This window comes from Hemiscyllium ocellatum, chromosome 1 (genome assembly GCF_020745735.1).
Source record: "Hemiscyllium ocellatum isolate sHemOce1 chromosome 1, sHemOce1.pat.X.cur, whole genome shotgun sequence".
Lineage (NCBI taxonomy): Eukaryota > Metazoa > Chordata > Chondrichthyes > Orectolobiformes > Hemiscylliidae > Hemiscyllium > Hemiscyllium ocellatum.
Window position 1 is genome coordinate 142,803,273 of NC_083401.1, and position 20,020 is coordinate 142,823,292.

A 20,020-nucleotide genomic window follows, 5' to 3' on the forward strand; every position below is an offset into this window, starting at 1 on the left:
GTGGGGACTCTAAACAACACTTCACTGTACTTGTAATAAATTCGTGTAACAATAAACAAATCAACTTTGCTACAGGCTGCCTCAGGTCTCCTTGTAAATTATTACACAGAAGGAGAATAATCTTTGGAATGAAGGGACATTTAGGAGAGATTTTAAATTTCTGAATAGCTTTGAGTGTGTAAATAGGGAGTTGTTGTTTTCAATAGCTGTAGGGTCAGTAACCAGTGAGATTCTCTTTCCACAGCAAAAGGTAAAATCTAACATATACCGACTAAAAAGATAATGGAAGTAGATTCAATAATTACCTTCACAAGGGAATTAACTAGTGGCTCCCACCCTATGGTGGGGAGGCGATAACCTAGAGGTATGACCACTGCATTGTTATTCCAGGGACCCAGGTAATGTTCCAGGGACCTGGCTTTGAATCCCCACCATGGCAGATGGTGAAATTTGAATCCGATAAAAATCAGGAATTAAGAGTCTCATGATGATCAGGAGTCCATTGTCAATTGTTGGAAAAAACCACCTGATTCATTAGTGTCCTGAGGGAAAGAAACTGCCATCCTTACCTGATCTGACCTACATAGGACTCCTGACCCACAGCAATATCGTTGACTCTCAATTGCCCTCTAGGCAGTTTAGGGAAGGACAATAAATGGTAGGACATTTATGCCCTCATCCAGTGAATGAATTTCTTTAAAAAAAAGGTCCCCACTTTGTCCCGATTCCCTCTCTCCATGAATCCAGCAATGATCCCTGAAGGTGGCAGCCAGTGTTGTCCGTATCGCAGAGCTGTAAGTCTCTGATTGGAAGCTGTAAGCCCCCAGGTATGGATTTTCCACAATACCAGGAACTTAATTCTGTTGGAGGCCCAGCCTTTCCTAAATAAAAAAAGAGTTTAATTGTACTTAGTGTTGGGCATCTCTTAGACTTGCCACAGACTCTACCCAATAACTCAGAGGGACAGATACTACATCAACTACACTATATTCAGTCCATAGTCACTGTTGTCAAGTCAAATAGAGCAGACAATTTGCACATGGCAACAATGAGATTAATGACCTGTTAAATCTGTTTAAGTGATGCTGGTTATGATTTACATGCTGGTAGCAACACAAGACCAACTTGCTTACTTATCGAGAAAAATGTTTTAAATATTGACAAGATGATTTGAGTATCTCATCTAGGAGGTGGCACAACAGACAAAATAGAAATCCCTCAGTGTTGTATAGAAGCATCAGTCTACACTGGGTATTCAGATCCTGGAGAGGAGTTTAAACTCTCAATTCGTTTTAATCAAGGATGAAACTGGTGTGAGTGAGCTAAGCTGATAAACTTTAAAACCATGATACAACTTGCTTTAAGATGATGTGTTTATCAAATTAAAGAAGCAGTATAAACATTAGAACTTGGGAAAAACATCTTGGCACAGCAAGATGTTTTATTGCTCAATGTTCTATGACAGAATTCAAACGGCTTATTTGCCACGGACGAGTTATCATTTTGGTGTGGTTATACATAACCTCTCACATTGAGCCTTCATCAGGCAGTAAAAGCAGCGAATCATAAAAGCCAGATTCTAATTAAACAGAAAAAGGTTAAAACCCCAATCAATGGACAGACATTACCAACACACATTTGGCCTTCAAGGACAAAGAATGTTTTACTGGAGTTGATACTAGAAACTATAACATTACTAGCTTGTTAAAAAAAGTACCATTTAGGAAAGGGGTGCCACGCAAATGTGTGGAAGAAATTAAGATGGTTGTCTGGGAGCATCTTTAGAAAGTACAGGACCAGTTGTGACAAAATAGCATGTCAGTCAAATCAGTGGATTGTTCGGTTCAGCATGCTGGCTACATGGATATGATGAATGAATAAAAATGACAACTCTCTATGCAAGAAATTATTTTACACTGAAGTCATTATATTTTCTTCCAAAAGTAACAAAAAGTTAGCAAAAATACACCTTATAAACATTCACCAAAATCTGCATTGCAGTCCCAGAAATATCACAAAATGCCAAAATAAACTAAAATCTTTCTTCAACATTAGCAAACTGAGCAAATAAAATAAAATCGACTTTAACATGAATTGATTTTAACCATCTTTCTAGTTTGTGGATAGGCATGACCATTAACTTTGAGCTTTCATTTAGATCTAATTAGATACTGCTATTAAATATACTTGAAATTGGTGGAAAGGTCAATCCACTTCTGATTATTTCAAATCAAAACTGATACTGCCATCCATATCGTTTTAAATGCAAACTTACATAGCAGATTGAGATAGAAGTACAGTGCATTTGTGATGTCATTACAGTGGACCAATTCCTATCCCAACTAGATTGCAGCATGGAGTTATTGATCAAAATTAAGCTACATGCACACAGAACAGAGAAAGTGAAGAAGATAGAATATAATAGAAAGGAATCTTGTGGTGCAGTGATCGTGTCCCTACCTCTGAACCAGAGGCCCATGTTCAAGTCCGATCTGTTAGAAGGTGCTCAAGAACATCGCGAAACAAATTGATTTTCTTCCCACTCCCCCCGTGACATTTTTAATCAAATAACTGTGTGCACGGAAAATCAAGATCAAGAACACAAATTGATGGAAAAACTCAGTAGGTCTGGCAGCATCTATGGAGAGAAATCAGAGTTAATGTTTTGGGTCCAGTAATCTTTAAGAACTGGTTAAAAATATCTTTTTGTTTAAAAAAAAGAATGTGGCCAACCAGTTATGAATGTGTTTGAAATGATTAAGTTCAGAAATATGAAAAGCATGAGTTAAGGCTTCATCACTATATCTAAACTAAGTCTCTGAAGGTGAAAATGGTTAGTCACAGGGTGATGCAGACATGTGGTTGGAAGATCAAGTCAAATGCAACATCCAGTTTGAACACTGTCTGGTTTTGTTAATGGGGAAAGGATGGAGTTGATAGTTCTGGAATCGAATTTCGAATAGAAACCAAAAATGACAATAGTGTCTACCTTCCCATATATTTCATTCTAAGAAATTGTGCTTTATCAGTACTGAACATCATTCGAACGGTATGATAATTTAGCAAACGGTGAAGAAGTTGAGGGGTAATTGAAAAGGTAGAGCTGAGTGTCATCAGTATGTAATTGCAAGCCAACAATGTTTCTAAGTGATGCCACCAAGGGACAAAATGTAGTTGAGACATGGGAAGGAGGAAGTGCAGTTTCTTGGAAACAATTTTGGTTCCATGGCAAGTTTAGAAACTAAATCAAGAGAGAATCAAACGTGAGGTTTTGGGAAAGATTGGCACATACTTAGGAGGTGAATGACATGTTCAAGGACTTTAGACAGAGAAGGGAGGTTGGACAGGCAGCATTAGTTTTCAAGCATAGTTTCAGAGTTGGACAGTTAAGGATTGTCTTTGTTTTTGAAGAGGATGTTTTCAAATCTCCTATCAGCAACAGAGAGAGAACGATTAGTCTATCGGTAAACCTGGGCGCTAGGAGGGAGGGTTGGGTGATCAGCAATTTAGAAGGAACAAGTTCAAGGGAACAGAATGTGGGTCCCAAGGACAAGTTGGGGTGGGAGAAAGGGAGATGGGGCAAATAGAGAAAGATGGGAGTTAGGAGCTGGCTGGATTTCCAATTATGGAAGTTTAACCTTGTGGGCTAATGGAAGGAAAGCAGCAGAGACATTTAAATGGATGGTATTGATCTTAGTGTCAAAAAAGCCCATGAGCTGCTGATATAGGAGGTGAGAGGATAAGCTGGAGGAGGCAGAGTTTAAGATTTTCAGAATTTGCTTTGCCACAGAGAAAAGAAAGCGGGATTATTTGTATTTCAGGATGATTATAGAATACTGATCAATTTAATAGATAAGCGCAGGACATGACACTTCATGTGGTCCAGCAGATTCTGTTGGTGAATGGCTAAACCAGCTTCCCTCCATAGTCTGCATACATTGGATTCAGGAACAGTGAGGAGGACTGTCATAAGGGAAAGACCAGGGTAAAAGCAAATAATCGATTATTAAGAATTATGTGTCAAATATAGGGATGAGGATGTAGTGGGAACATCTACAGATGCAGAAAGGTGGCAGAGGACCAAATGCTCTGAACAGTGGAGGAAGTAAAATTGAAGAAGTGTGAATGGGGAACGTGATGCTGAATGAGACAAATTTAGTTATTTTCTATGCATTGCATTAAAGCATTCTCCTTGAACTTCAGTAGTCAGATTTGAAAGTGTAAGAAATAATCAGCAGTATTCTAGTCACTCCGAAATACAATGCTAAAAAATTTACTGTCAATTTTAATACATTATTGCTCACGAAATGGTCATTACTTATCCATTACAATTTCGTTTGCTGATGAACATACAGCATATACTCCAGCTCCAGGTATATCAAGCTGGTTAAGTGCAAAATACATGTTTTTTGCTTTGGGAAGAGTAACATTTATTTCCTCATGTATGCCAGTTAATATGATTTTGTGAATGGCAGCTGGAGATTTGAATCTCAAATTTGTAGCCTCAGTTCAAATTAAGATTAAGATAAGCACCTCTCATCCTAATAACAGCATGAACTTTAGAAACACAGCCTCGTTAATTCTCTTACCAAAAGATATTGCATCCTTTCTTCAAACCAAGAACTAGAAGGATGGAATACACCCTCAAAATTGGTCTTGAATGGACTACCTCACTTGGCAAAGAACTGCTATCTTTGAAATTAAAGGATATTCCTGACCAGAGAGCTTACTACTGTTGACAACTTTGAATTCTGAACCAATTGCCTCTTTATTCTAAAGAGGCTAATGACTGATTTGCTGAATTTAAACCATTGTATCAAGGCACGACTGCTAGAGCAGCTGGATGCTGTAGAACCAGATGGTTACTTTGCATCGGGAAAGGGTTCAAATCCACCAAGTAAATCAGTCATCTGCTAATAATATTCAATAGCAGAAACATGCAGCTAGAGTTAGACATTGAACTTCTCATGTGAAACTAGTTAAGCTTTCAAAATGAAAAATTCTCTCCCAGTCAACAAACAAAAAAACTGGTTCTGATCATTCATACCTTTAATAATGGATCGATTATTGATGATGTCTTGTAGCTCTCTATTTGAAATTTTTAATTCATGGGTAATTTGTGCTTCAAATTAATTGACCTAAAACTTTACAATATGCAAGATATAATAAGCTTTAAAAGTCATGGAGAAAGTAAGCCACAGTCCTTTATCATGCATCAGAACAAGTAAACAAGCAGTTAGATTGCCTTCCAGTACCAAGGCATTTTTCTTCGATGAATAATTTCCCATTCTTGTTTGCTCAATGCTAGTGCACGAGCAATGATGCAATCAATAACATGAGCCAATACTGCAAGATGGGTCTCTTGACCTCTTAGTTGTCAGCTCACAGATGTCTCGAGGGAAAATGCTACAATTATCAGCATGACCACTGGTGCTTGCAGTTGTGTTAACACAGTACAAGATCCAACTTCTGACTTCAGCATCACAGAGCACATACAAATTGATATATTCTGACTCAAATGATAAAATGATTCATGGCCAGTGTATTTACTCTGGACCCCAAGGCGACTAATAGCTTGAGATAAACAGGGTTGAGGATGTTCCTGCTAATTATAAGAAAGAAAGAAAGGGAGAGAGAGAGAGAGAGAGAGAGAGGGGGGGAAGAGAGAGGGAGAGAGAAAGAGAGAAAGAGAGAGGGGGAGAGGGGGAGAGAGAGAGAGAGAGAGAGAGAGAGAGAGAGAGAGAGAGAGAGAGAGAGAGAGAGAGAGAGAGAGAGAGAGAGAGAGAGAGAGAGAGAGAGAGGGAAAAAGGAGACGGAGAGGGAGAGGGAGAGGGAGAGGGACTTCAATACAAATTAAAATATGAATGCAATCTCCACGGGTTAATTTTAAGCAGCAATGATGTCTAGGTCTTGAAAACCATTAAAATTTACTTATACATCCTGAGTTTCTCTGATGGGTTTGGTGTGCATATATCTAATAAAAACAGCAACTTTGTACCATTTTATATATTACAACATAGTACTTTATGACTCCAGTTGGAATTCAGCCAAGCTCAATACATCTCTGTTAGCTCTATATCAGGAATAAAAGGATAACTAGAGAAAGATTAGCGCCAATCAAGGATAGTAGTGGAAAGTCGTGCATGGAGTCAGAGGTGATAGGGGAAGCGCTAAATGAATACTTTTTGTCAACATTCACACTGGAAAAAGACAGACAGACAGACAGACAGACAGACAATGTTGTTAAGGAGAATACTGAGTTGCAGGCTACTAGACTCGACAGGATTGAAGCTCACAAGGAGGTGGTGTTAGCAATTCTGGAAAGTATGAAAATAGATAAAAAGTCCTTGGGCCGGATGGGATTGATCATAGGGAGGAGATTGCCGAGCCTTTGGCTTTGATTTTTGTCGTCATTGTCTACAGGAATCGTGCCAGAAGACTGGAGGATTGCAAATGTTGCTCCCTTGTTCAAGGGGAGTAGAGACAGGTCTATAATTACCAAGGCTGTGAGCCTTACTTCAGTCGTGAGTAAAGTGTTGGAAAAGGTTATAAGAGATAGGATTAATCATCATCTAGAGAGGATTAAGTTGATTAGGGATAGTCAACACTGTTTTGAGAAGGTTAGGTCATGCTTCACAATATTATTGACTTCTTTGAGATGTTGACCAAACAGGTGGATGAGGGTAAAGCAGTTGATGTCGTGAATATGAATTTCAGTAAGGCATTTGATAAGGTTCCCCACGGTAAGCTATTGCACAAAATAGGGAGGCATTGGATCGAGGGTGATTTAGTGGTTTGCGACAGAAATTGGCTAGCTGAATGTTCAGACTGGAGTTCAATTACTCCGCAAGGATCTGTTCTGGGGCCATTGCTTTTGTCATTTTTATAAATGACCTGGATGAGGGTGTAGATGGATGGATTAGTAAAGGATGACATTAAGGTCAATGGAGTTGTGGATAGTGAGGTAGGATGTTGCAGCTTACAAAGGGACTAGAAAAGCCGCAGAGCTGGACTGAGAGGTGGTAAATAGAGATTTATGCCGAAAAGTGTGAAGTGATTCACTTTGGAAGGAAAAACAGCAATAAAGAGTACTGGGCTAATGGTCATGCTTTGGAGAGGCTAGTTTTGGACTGGGGTAGAAAAAGTTAAACATCACAACGCCAGGTTATAGCCAAACAGGTTTATTTGGAAGCACTATCTTTTGAAGCATCGATTCTTCATCAGGTGGGGAAGATTCTTGGCAGTGTAGATGAGTAGAGTGTCCATGTATATAGACCCCTGAAAGCTGCCACCCAGATTGATAGGGTTGTTAAGAAGGCATACAGTGTGTTAACTTTTATTGGTGGATGGATTGAATTTCAGACACACAACGTCATGCTGCAGCTGTACAAAACTCTGGTGCAGCAGTTCTGGTTACTGCATTATAGGAAGGATGTGGAACCTTTGGAAAGGGTGCAGATAAGATTTACTACAAGACCTTGCCTCCATACCAGGCAATGTTATGAGGAAAGGCTGAGGGACTTGAGGCTGTTTTTGTTAAAGAAAAGCAATTTGAGAGGTGACTTAATTGAGACATATAGAGTCAGAAATGTACAGCATGGAATTAGACCCTTCGGTTCAACCTGTCCGTGCCGACCCAATCTAGTCCCACCTGCCAGCACCCAGCTCATATCCCTCCAAACCCTCCCTAATGCTTTTTAAATGTTGCAATTGTACAGCCTCCACCACTTCCTCTGGCAGCTCATTCCATACACATACCACCCTCTGCGTGAAAGTATTGCCCCTTAGATCTCTTTTATATCTTACCCGTCTCACCCTAAACCTATGCCCTCTAGTTCTGGACTCCCCGACCCCAGGGAAAAGACTTTGCCTATTTATCTTATCCATGCCCCTCATAAATTTTGTAAACCTGTATAAGGTCACCCCTAAGCCTCCGACACTCCAGGGAAAACAGCCCCAGCCTGTTCAGCCTCTCCCAATAGCTCAAATCCTCCAACCCTGGCAACATCCTCGTAAATCTTTTCTAAACCCTTTCAAGTTTCACAACATCCTTCCGATAGGAAGGAGACTAGAATTGCAGGCAATATTCCAACAATAGTCTAACCAATGTCCTGTACGGCCACAACGTGGCCTCCCAACTCCTGTACTCAATACTCTGACCAATTAAAGAAAGCATACCAAACACCTTCTTCATACGGTAAAGTTCAATTTCTGTATGTTGGCAAATACCAGAAGTTAAAAGGTCGGTTGGATTGAGTTGTCACAAACGATTGGGATTGTCTGGAACTCGAGTCCCAATGTTCCTGGAGATTTCACAAATGTGAAAAATTTGCTTAAACCACAGAATTGCTGAATTCTACTATCTAATTGAGGCGCAAAGAATATACACACCAGGTTTTTCCCATTAACAAGATCTAATGTAATCAAACAAATTTTAAATGATAGTAAAAAAGAAACAAATTGCTACCTTAATCTCAACTCCTTTTGAAAATTCCCATTCACATACAACTGACACAGAGACCAGACATAATACAAAAGGTGAAGAAGGGAAAGAAAGTCAGAAGCACAATTCTAGTACTAGCCTGGATCCTGGATATTGAGTTTCTTTAAGTTCCTTTTGATTCTTTCTGACCTTTTGCTGATAACACGAGGTTGTGGGCATGTTGATTCTCAGTCTTTCCTTCACTGGTTGAGGAGTTGCCCTTGGCAGTGTGGTGGGGATGGGCGGAGTTTGCAAAGAGAGCAGCTTACAAAGGAAAGGGTTGAGGGAGTTTAACAAGCTTCTCACAATTTCCTTTGACTTATCCACACAAAACATTGAAAAAGAGAGAGAAGTTTTCTCTTCACAAGCTAGATGTTTCTGTTGTATTCTCCACGCACAGCTGCAGTTATCTACCCAGAAACCAATCAAGAAGCTGCTACTCATACTGAAACTTCCTGAGGCCACAACAGTTGGTACCAATCAAAAGACTGTGTTGCTTGACAGGTAATGCCAATTTAGACCATAAGACATAAGAAAATAAATTAGGCCATTCAGCCCATCAAGTCTGCTCTGCCATTCAATAATGGCTGATAAGTCTCTCAACCCATTTCCCGCTTTATCCCCATAACCTTTGATCTCCTTGACACTTAAGAACCTATCTATCTCTTTCCGAAATCAATGAAGCAATCTGCATTTTCAAATGCATTAGCTTTTTGAGACAAGCCTTCCTGATGGGAAGCACTAAGCAATTGTTTCCCGACTACAGAATCTATCTGCATCTCTTCAAATGAATATCTATTTGTAGCTTTGTCAAACTTGGATTTGTGTCACTTTCATTCCTTCAGGTCATTTATCCAGATATAAATTTTTTGAGCTCTTCTTTTCCTAGTATTGGTGACCAGAAAATGAAAGCTAGCTCTAGAGATCATATGCACAATATAGTAGTTATTCTTTGAAGCATGTTCGCGAGGTTGCAGATGTCTTTTAATTAACAGCACATGTTTATGACAGAAAAAGATAAAATGACTGTATGATGTTGAGAAAGCTCTATTTTGCTGTTTTCCTTTAAGTTCCAAGCCATTTCCCAATGCTGTCCTTAGAGATAATCCGGAGAAATGACTCCTGTGTCAACACTTAAAGTCTTACTTAACTGATTCTGCCCAACTGCTTTAGAAACAAATTGTAAAACTGGCCAAGTGTAACAAGGACACTTTTCTTTTCTAATGATTAAAATCTCTTACATTTAGATAGTCGGAACAGCCCATCAATACTTTAAAACTTTCATCCATTAATACCACACATGATTGACCAGGTACTTCACTTTGAAGGTGGAGTGCAACTTCAGTTGTGTGTTTAAGTCCTTGTTTTAAATGACATTCGGACTCTTCCACGAAAGGATAAGTCTTCACAACACTGACCAAAATCCAAATCCCAAAATGATAAAGGTATATATTATGGGGAGATGGTGGTAAAGTAGAAAACTAATAAAAGGAATTTGCAAAAATATTTCCAGTTATGTCGATGTTACATTAACCATAATAATACTTCCATGAAATATACACTGGTTTTCATAAAAGCTGCAAGCCAAACGTTTTGATTATGGCATTCAACTTAATTCATGTTCGCTCCTAACAAAAATGTCTGCTGTAATATCTGCCAGAACAATGAACAGAACAGTTTTTAAAATTGTACAGTTATAACAATGGAACTTATATTATTGTCACGGATTCTCTGAAAAAAAACTAAAAAAGGATGGTAGTTTGTATAAATCATAGTCTCTTCAGAGCTGTTCGATATGTAAACATTGAATTTGCGGAGCCAATGCAAGGCTCAGGGTCTCTTTCTTCACATCTAATATTTCTATTGACACATACATAGATTTGAGAAGCATACTGACTGGTCATTTGATCCCTGTCACTTGCTTGTAGGAAAATGGCAGCCATACCAATGTTCCTACATCAATGGCGAGTTTGAATGACTTTTCATAATTTGGTGTTGCAAAATCTATGTAGCTGTTAGCCCAGCTTCCAAATTATTAGGGGCACACTGATATTCTACTGTCCATCAAATCTTTGCCTTTCTTCAATAAATGTGTCAAAGTAGACACTACTGTGCCGAAATCAGGAACAATTTGGGGTAAAATACACACACGCTGAATCGCAGGATAATGTTTCAACTTAGGTACAAGAATATCCAAAATCGCATTTTTTTTTCAAGTGTCTGGGTTTCACTTGATACTTTGGCCACTTTGTGGTATAACAAGTCACTCTCAATTCAAAAAAAAATTAGCTTTTAGCTAGATTTACAAAAAAAAAAATTGGCTCTTTGTATTTCACTTTAGTGGTGCTACAAATAACCAAAACATCAATGTATAGCATGTTGCTGATGGTTTTCATTTCAATTGGCATGATTTTATACTGATAAAGTACACCTGGTGTCACAAAAGGGATACTTTTTCACCTCTCAGTCAATGGAAAGTGCCATTATCCAAATAACTCATGAATTCTGGTAAGAAATTGGAGGGGGTTCTAATTCTTCAAGACAATCCATTTATTGTAAAGTACTGATTTTGCAATAACTAATTTTTCTAAGAATTTAGCTTCCGAATTTTTGGAACACATTTGAGGTTCCAACATTCTGATAGGTGAGCTCCAGATAGTTTGTCCATCATGAATTTTATGTCTTCCCTCATTTGAGCTAACTTCTCTGGTTTAATCCTTAAGGATATTGGCGGTTTTTTTTCTAGTAAATCATCCCCTACATTAAATCTGGTTTTGCCCAGGTCATTTTCCTGATCTATTCACACAAACAGCTTCATGAGCTTGTAAGTCACTTTGATTGTTTTCAGTGGTCCCTGCTGAGAATGGTACCTATCAGAATCCAAGATGATCCAAAATTTGGAACTTGCTGTGATGCTGAGCAAGTCTGAAATAGTCTGTCAATTCTCATTCCCCATATATTGAAAAAAAAAGACCACTTGCAGTGGGTTATCAAATTATAATTAAAACATCAAGGGCATCGTGTTAAGGGAGCTGGTTGGGAGGTTGGGGGGGGGGGGGGGAAAGAGAAGTTGGGGGCATAGGTGGGAAGAAAATTGACTGAAAAAAATCAGAGAGCAAAGTGTGCCAAAAACCTATGAATGGAGGTAATTGAAGAATGTGTCAAGTAGCCAGTGCAGCTGGGAGGATGAAAAGTTATATTAAATGAGGAAGGAAAATGTCAAGAAATAATTACGTTTTGCCACCAATTAGTCATTGATTAGCATACTAACTCCTGTTCCTACAATTAAGCCTTTTTTCTTTTTCCAGATATCCAGAAATGCTCATAAATAAAATTGAACATTTTTCCACATCACAAAATCACCTTCATTTTTGTTATTTCTTAACCACCACCAATAAATCACCCTGTTTTCCAAGTGATTAATTTATGTACAATTCCTGTCAAGAGGGACCCTGTTATGGAGGAGTGGTAGCGGCCCTACCCTTAGACTGAGGGACCTGGGTTCACCTCCACTCGAGCCTAACACATAATAACCAATAGGATATAAGAACAGGTGTAGAACATTTGACCTGTTGAGACTGTCCCACCATTTAAAACAAACGACTGATGGAACACGTCAAAGCTTTTTAACCTTCACAGCTCCACAGCCCTGCACACCATACTACATCATGTCTCATGATATAGGTTGCTAAAAGATTTCCAAAAGATTCACTAGTAAACATAGACTATTACAGCATAGTACAGATCCTTCAGCCCTTGATGTTGCGCCAACCTGTGGAGCCGACCTGAAGCCCATCTAACCCACACTATTCCATTCTTGTCCATATGTCTATCCAATGACCATTTAAGTGCCCTTAAAGTTGGCAAGTCTACTACTGATAGAACTCACCGCACAGAAAAATATAATTTCTAATCACATCAAAATAGAGCACAAACAAGGTATTTTTGCTTTTTACATGTTCTATTTATTTCGTGGTCTCATAAATGCTCAAGAACCTAAAAAACTGTATCCTGTGGTGTTAGTAAAACCTAGCAATTCACTAAGTTTAATGATCAACTGGTGCTCTGAATTATTCCCAACTAAATCAACCTTGGACTCGGTCTGTCAAGAGTTATGCAAGAAGAATTAAGTGAATAAATCTTGATTTATTTTCAGTAAATTGTACAAAGGAGGTCTCAAAGTTGTTATTTCATTGTTCATTTAGACAGATGTTTCTTACAAAGGTGCGTTTCTCAATAGACGATACACAAAACTTCTAAATATTCAGAACAGTGTATTTGCAAGAGGACTGTTGAAAAGGCACCATTTTTAAGTGGTGGATGAATTCTGTTTAAAAGTGTAGGTAATTTGTCTTTTGCTTGGAAATATTTTATTAAATTTTTTTTCTCTCAATAGACAATTGTCACAACGTACCATCTTCACCCCAATAAATTAAAACATACGCAAAGTGTCCTCATTGGTCCAAACATTCTGAAAGCAAGGCCATCCTCTTTGATTGATCAGTGGCTGCAGAGTTAAAAGCCCTCCTTGGGTTGTAGAAGCCATCTGCACAAACTTAGGCTTTTAGTCACAGCAGCTGAATCTCAGGCTCTCAAAAATTTTCGTCAACATTTCATCAGAATATAATTTGGAAGTGAGAGACGGCACAGGGCAGGGTGACATGAGGCATACAGACACACAAGATGGCCACTGGACCACAACATGGAGGGAGACAGCAGAACAAATAAAGACGCTGCCTGGGACCAGCACAATGCACTCACAACCTTGTTGATTAGTTTAAGGTAAGTGGAGGAGAGAATACGCATGTATTGCCCGCCAAAGTGTCTGGGTCCAGCCGACATCTTTTATAGAAATGCTAAGTTTGATACAGACTCAGAGTGCTAATAGCCAGGACGGCAGTAATCGTCCTTCTCAGGAAGAGTGGTTAGCGCCCATTACTACAGCAATGGACTTCTTGTAGGCATTGAAGCTAACAATGCCTGTACTGAAACAGACAAAAACCACACTGGAACTGACAATGACTCCATCAAAACAATCAATGATTTTGCAAATGTTTACAGCAAACAAAGTTACAGAGACAGTAACCTCATCACTAACCTATTAAATCACAAAATTTATATAAAAAGTATCTTGACATGTACTCCAGTTGAGAGAAGAATCACAGCTGACCACTGTGTTGTTGGTGTCTCTCTCTTCCACCCCCCCCCCCCCCCCCACCCCCCGCACAAAGCTTCAGTATTTCCTTATACAATAAACTCTGTTGTTGAACCCCAACTATGATTCCAAGGCTGGTGATTATCCCCACAATAATTTGAAAATACACTGTCTCTCAAAATAGATGAGATACACTGCTGACTAAGTGCCTGTTGGGCAATTATCAGTTAAGGAGGGTGTTTGGAAGAATTAGATGAGGTGCTTTATAATAAATTATAATGCCAGCTCTGATATCAGCGAGATATTATTGGAAAATTGGTGGTATGTGCTCCAGTAATTTTTCAAAAATTAATGTGTTACAGATAAAGTCAGGCAAATTGTCGTCTTTTTAAACAGGTGAATGCATTGAACACAAAAAAAGAGTATGGACACAGAAGTAATCATTCGCCTAGGTCATTACAGATCTATTTCCTGGAGCACTCCTTTTCAAGAAATAAGCCACAATAACTTCAAACAAATACCATTCAAAGTCCCAAAACAAATGCGATGTAGTCAACCATAGTAAGCCCAATCATCTGTTTCACTACCATACTTGTATATACACTAATTTCTTGTAGCTGATTTATGCATGAAATTTGCAACACTTAGCAACAAATTAGAGTTGAAGAGAGATGGTTTCCATTTGTTTGTTCCAAGGAAAACTGCTCAGAAAACATCCAATAAAGAACAAGACTGTTGGAAAACAACAAAGACAATTTTTTTAACGTCTGGCCTGGGTGATAATTTCATCAAACAGACCATGCACTCTTTACAGAACTCTCTCAACAGTCTCCACAAAGTCAGAAGTTGCAAATTAGCCATGGGTAAACAAGCATGAGCAAAAACTTTTGCCATTCAAAAGCAAACAAATTGCTGAAAATGTTTTTTTTAAAATCCTTGCAGGTCTTCAAGTTCTCTCACAATTGAATTCTCACACTGGGGCGCGAAAAAGAATGTTTGTAACATCATAATGACATAGAAACAGCAAATGAGCAAAATCCACATATGAAAATAACATTTGCTTTTGAACAATGTTGGGGTGATTTTATCTGTTGGAGATCAAAGTAATGTAAAGGCACAAGTTCCTGCCGTTTGCTGGATACATCACTGCTTGTTTAAGATATTTGACAGTAATATCAGTTATAGTTACAGTAAATATCTCTCTCCAAACAACTTCAGATATTTTTAAGATGGACATTCTGCATAACCATTTACACTTGCAGTAACTAACCTCTCCAGGCTCTCCCCTGCTCCCATGCCAAATTGACTCAGTGGCAGAGAAACACCAAATAGGAATAATAACAAAATAAGCCATAGAACAGTTTTTTTTGCATAAATCATCAAAACAAACAAAACATGTTCGATAAAGGCAGTAGAACATAGAACATAGAAAGATACAGCGCAGTACAGGCCCTTCGGCCCTCGATGTTGCGCCGACCGAATCCTACCTAACCTACACTAGCCCAATAACTTCCAAATGCCTATCCAATGCCCGCTTAAATGACCATAAAGGAGAGTTCACCACTGCTACTGGCAGGGCATTCCATGAACTCACAACCCGCTGTGTAAAGAATCTACCCCTAACATCTGTCCTATACCTACCACCCCTTAATTTAAAGCTGTGTCCCCTAGTAACACCTGACTCCATTAGCGGTAAAAGGTTCTCAGTGTCGACCCTATCTAAACCCCTAATCATCTTATACACCTCTATCAAATCTCCCCTAAACCTTCTCTTCTCCAATGAGAACAGCCCCAAGTGCCTCAGCCTTTCCTCATAAGATTTTCCTACCATTCCAGGCAACATCCTGGTAAACCTCCTCTGCACTCGTTCCAATGCCTCCACATCCTTCCTATAGTATGGCGACCAAAACTGCACACAATACTCCAGATGAGGCCGCACCAGAGTCTTATACAGTTGCAACATGACCTCAGGACTCCGGAACTCAATTCCTCTACCAATAAAGCCCAGTACACCATATGCCTTCCTCACAGCACTATTTACCTGGGTGGCAACTTTCAGAGATCTGTGTACATGGACACCAAGATCCCTCTGCTCATCCACACTACCAAGTAGCCTACCATTAGCCCAGTAATCCATCTTCTTGTTACTCCTACCAAAGTGAATGACTTCACACTTAGCTACATGGAATTCCATTTGCCACCTTTCTGCCCAGCTCTGCAACTTATCTATATCCCGCTGTAACCTACCACTTCCTTCCTCGCTATCCACAACTCCACCGACTTTTGTGTCATCCGCAAACTTGCTTACCCAGCTTTCAAGCCCTTCCTCTAGATCATTTATAAAGATAACAAAAAGCAATGGTCCCAAAACAGATCCTTGTGGTACACCGCTAGTAACTGCACTCCAAGATGAACATAGTCCATCAACTACTACCCTCTGTCTCCTTCCAGCCAGCCAATTCCTAATCCAAACCTCTAATGTATCCTCAATGCCATACATCCGTAGTTTTAGCATTAGCCTACCATGGGGAACCTTATCGAACGCCTTACTAAAATCCATATACACAACATCTACTGCTTTACCCTCGTCCACTTCCTTGGTCACCTTCTCAAAGAACTCAATAAGGTTTGTGAGGCACGACCTGCCCTTCACAAAACCATGCTGGCTATCCTTGATCACGTTATTCCTATCCAGATGTTCATAAATCTTATCCCTTACCATTCTCTCTAAGACTTTGCCCACCACTGAAGTCAGACTCACTGGCCTATAGTTACTAGGGCTATCCCTACTCCCTTTCTTGAACAAGGGGACCACATTCGCTATCCTCCAGTCCTCTGGTACTATTCCCGTTGACAATGACGACATAAAAATCCAGGCCAATGGCTCTGCTATCTCCTCCCTAGCTTCCCATAGGATCCTAGGGTAAATGCCATCAGGCCCAGGAGACTTATCTATTTTCATCCTCTCCAATATTCCCAGAACCTCTTCCCTGCATATTTCCAGGCCATCCATTCTAATCATTTGTGACTCCATATTCACATCAGCAACAGTGTCCTGTTCCTGAGTGAATACTGATGAAAAGTATTGATTTAGTGTCTCTCCAATCTCCTCCGCCTCCACACACAACTTCCCACTACTATCCTTGACTGGACCGATACCTACCCTAGTCATCCTTTTATTCCTGACATACCTATAGAAAGCCTTTGGGTTTTCCCTAATCCTACCAGCTAAAGACTTTTCATGTCCCCTTCTCGCTTCTCTTAGCTCCCTCTTTAGCTCCTTCCTGGCTACCTTATAACTCTCTATCGCCCCAACTGAACCTTCACGCCTCATCTTTACATATGCCGCCTTCTTCCCTTTCACAAGGGATTCCAATTCCTTACTAAACCACGGCTGCCTCACAAGGCCCTTTACACCATGCCTGACTGGTACATACCTATTGAGGACATGCAGTAGCTGCTCCAACAACAATCCCCACATCTCGTTAGTGTTCTTCTCTTGAAGCCTGTTTTTCCAATCCACACATCCTAAGTCATGCCTCACTGCATCATAATTTCCCTGCCCCCAGCTATAACTCTTGCCCTGCGGCGCACACTTATCCCTCTCCATCACTAAAGTAAAAGTCACCGAGTTGTGGTCACTGTCCCTGAAGTGCTCACCTACCTCCAAGTCTAACACCTGGCCTGGTTCATTACCTAGAACCAAATCCAGTATAGCCTCACCTCTTGTTGGCCTGTCTACATATTGTGTCAGGAAACCCTCCTGCACACATTGGACAAACACCGACCCATCTAATGAACTCAAGCTATAGCTCTCCCAGTCAATATCTGGGAAGTTAAAGTCCCCCATAACAACCACCCTGCTACCTTCACTCTTTTCCTGAATTATCCTCGCAATATAATCCTCTACTTCTCTAGGACTATTAGGAGGCCTGTAGAAAACACCTAACAGGGTGACCTCACCTTTCCTATTTCTAACCTCAGCCCAAACTACCTCAGATGGCAAGTCCTCTTCCATCGTCCATTCCACTGCTGTAATACTATCTTTGACAAGTAATGCCACACCTCCCCCTTTTTTACCCCCATGTCTGATCCTATTAAAACATTTAAACCCTGGAACCTGCAACAGCCATTCTTGTCCCTGTTCTACCCACGTCTCTGTAATGGCCACAACATCGAAGTCCCAGGTACCAACCCACACTGCAAGTTCACCTACCTTATTTCTTATACTTCTGATATTGAAGTATACACACTTCAGTCCACCCTTCTGTTTACAGGCACCCTCCTTCGAGATCGCTGCATTATTCATAACCTCCCTACACTCAAGGTCCTGTACCCTAAAGCTACAGTCCAGGTTCCCATGCCCCGGCGGAGTTAGTTTAAACCCTCCCAAAGAGCACTAGCAAACCTCCCCCCAAGGATACTGGTGCCCCTCAGGTTCAGGTGTAGACTTGAGAGAAATTAGGAGGGCAAAAAAAAGGGGACATGAGGTAGCTTTGGCAAATAGAACTAAGGAGGATCCAAAGGGTTTTTACAAATACATTGAGGACAAAAGGGTGACTAGGGAGAGAATAGGGCCCCTCAAAGATGAGCAAGACAGCCTTTGTGTGGAGCCGCAGAAAATGGGGCAGATACTAAATGAGTATTTTGCATCAGTATTTACTGTGGAAAAAGGACATGGAAAATACAGAATGTAGGGAAATAGATGGTGACATCTTGAAAAATGTCCAAGTTACAGAGGAGTAAGTGCTGGATGTCTTGAAACGCATAAAAATGGATAAATTCCCAGGACCTGATCAGGATGAAGGGCTTTTGCCCGAAACGTCGATTTCACTGCTCCTTGGATGCTGCCTGAACTGCTGTGCTCTTCCAGCACCACGAATCCAGAATCTGGTTTCCAGCATCTGCAGTCAGTCATTGTACCCTAGAACTCTGTGGGAAGCTAGAAAAATGATTGCAGGGCCTCTTGTGGAGAGATTTGTATCATCGATAGTCACAGGTGAGTTGCCAGAAGAGTTGAGGTTGGCTAAGAAACGGTGGCAAGGACAAGCCAGGGAACTATAGACCAGTGAGCCTGACTTATGTGGTAGGCAAGTTGTTGGAGGAATCCTGAGGGACACGATGTACATGTATTTGGAAAGGCAAGGACTGATCAGCAATAGTCAACATGGTTTTATGCATGCAAAATCATGTCTCACAAACTTGATCGAGTTTTTTGAAGAAGTAACAAAAGAGAATTGATGAGAGCAGAGTGGTGGATGTGATCTAGATGGACTTCAGTAAGGTATTTGACAAGGTTCCCCACGGGAGACTGATGAGCAAGGTTAGATCTCCTGGAATATAGGGTGAACTCACCATTTGGATACAGGACTGGCTCAAAAGATAGAAAACAGAGGGTGGTGGTGGAGGGATGTTTTCCAGACTGGAGGCCTGTGACCAGTGGAGTGCCAAAAGGATCGGTGCTGGGTCCACTAATTTTCATCTTTTATATAAATGATTTGGATGGGAGCATAAGAGGTGTAGTTAGTAAGTTTGCTGATGACACCAAAATTGGAGGTGTAGTGGACAGCGAAGAAGGTTACCTCAGATTACAATGAGACCTTGATCAGATGGGCCAAAGGACTGAGGAATGGCAGATGGAGTTTAATTTAGATAAATGTGAGGTGCTGCATTTTGGGAAAGCAAGTCTTAGCAGGAGTTATACACTTAATGGTAAGGTCCTAGGGAGTGTTGCTGAACAAAGAGACCTTGGAGTGCAAGTTCATAGCTCCTTGAAAGTGGAGTCGCAGGTAGATAGGATAATGAAGGCGGCGTTTGGTATGTTTTCCTTCATTGGTCAAAGTATAGAGTACAGGAGTTGGGAGGTCATGTTGCGGCTGTATAGGACATTGGTTAGGCTACTGTTGAAATATTGCATGCAATTCTGGTCTCCTTCCTATCAAAAAGATGTTGTGAAACTTGAAAGGGTTCAGAAAAGATTTACGAGGATGTTGGCAGGGTTGGAGATTTCAGTTTAAGGGAGAGGCTGAATCGGCTGGGGCTGTTTTCCCTGGAGCGTCGGAGGCTGAGGGGTGACCTCAGGAGGTTTATAAAATCTTGATTGTCTATTTATCCTAAGTCTTTTACCTGGGGTGGGGGAGTCCAGAACTAGAGGGCATAGGTATTAGGGTGAGAGAGGAAAGATATATATTAAAAAAAAGTCCGAAGAGGCAACTTTTTCACACAAGAGGGTGGTATGTATATGAAATGAGCTGCCAGAGGAAGTGGTGGAGGCTAGTACAATTGCAACATTTAAAAGGCATCTGGATGGGATATGATTAGACTAGATTCTCTACAGTGTGGAACCAGGCTCTTTGTCCCAACAAGTCCATGCCGACCCTCCA